Source organism: Propithecus coquereli, unplaced genomic scaffold (genome assembly GCF_000956105.1).
Source record: "Propithecus coquereli isolate 6110/MARCELLA unplaced genomic scaffold, Pcoq_1.0 Scaffold63, whole genome shotgun sequence".
Lineage (NCBI taxonomy): Eukaryota > Metazoa > Chordata > Mammalia > Primates > Indriidae > Propithecus > Propithecus coquereli.
This window is the reverse complement of record NW_012152285.1, coordinates 9728654-9729833: the sequence shown is the minus strand read 5'-3', so window position 1 is coordinate 9729833 and position 1180 is coordinate 9728654.

Here is a 1180-nt window from a genome sequence, read left to right as displayed (position 1 = left end):
AAAATATGCCAGGCCTGGCCAGAAATCTGGACATCCAGATACAGGAAGCACACAGAACTCCTGGGACACTCAACGTGAAAAGGCAATCAAAACGTCACGTAGTTATTAGACTGACCACAGTAAATACGAAAGAAGCAATTCTTCGAGCAGCGAGACGAAAGCAACAAATAACCTATAAAAAAAAGCTGATCAGACTAACTGCTGATTTCTCATCGGAAACCCTACAAGCCAGAAGGGACGGGGTCCCCATCCTAAATATTCTTAAACAGAATAATGCCCAACTCAGAATTCTTTTCTTTTTTTTTTTATTTTAGCATATTATGGGGATACAGTTGTTTAGGTTACGTATGTTGCCCTTGCCCCCCCTCCCCCCCTAAGTCCGAGTTTCAAATATGTCCATCCTTCGGGTGGTGCACATTGCACTCCTTGTGTATACAAATACCCGTCCCCTCCTCCCTCCTCCCCTCGCCTCCCGCCACCCTCGCCCTTTCCCACATCCAATAGATGTTGTTCTGATATGTGCATTTATGTGTTGATTAGTTAATACCAATTTGATGGTGAGTACAAATGGATCCCGTTCCTCTGCTCTTGTGGTGCCCCACTTTGGATAAAGGGCTTAAGTTTAATCCAGAAAAGTGTAAGTACATCCCAGAATTCTTTATCCAAAAAAATTAAACTTCATCTATGAAGGAGCAATAAAATCCTTCCCAGACAAGCAATCACTGATAGATTTTGCAAAGACCAGACGAGCTCTACAAGAAGTACTCAGACCTGCATTACACACTGAACAGCATAATAGACACTCTTCACAATAAAATCTTTCAAGAGTTAAAGCCCAGAACGTGGACTTCATGATGGCTCAAGGAGAAAAACAAAACAACAGGTTTCACCCATCAATATGAATGGAAATCTACCACAAATCTCAATCCTCTCAATAAATCTTAATGGCCTGAACTGTCCTCTGGAAAGATATAGGCTGGCAGAGTGGATAAAAATCTACAAGCCTAGTATCTTCTGCCTACAGGAAATGCATCTAACCCACAAATATGCCTTCAGACTAAAGGTCAAGGGATGGAAAACTGACATCCAGGGGAATGGAAGTCAAAAGAAAGCAGGGGTAGCTATACTATTTTCAGATAACATAAGCTTTAAAATACCAAAAGTAAAAAAAGACAAAGAT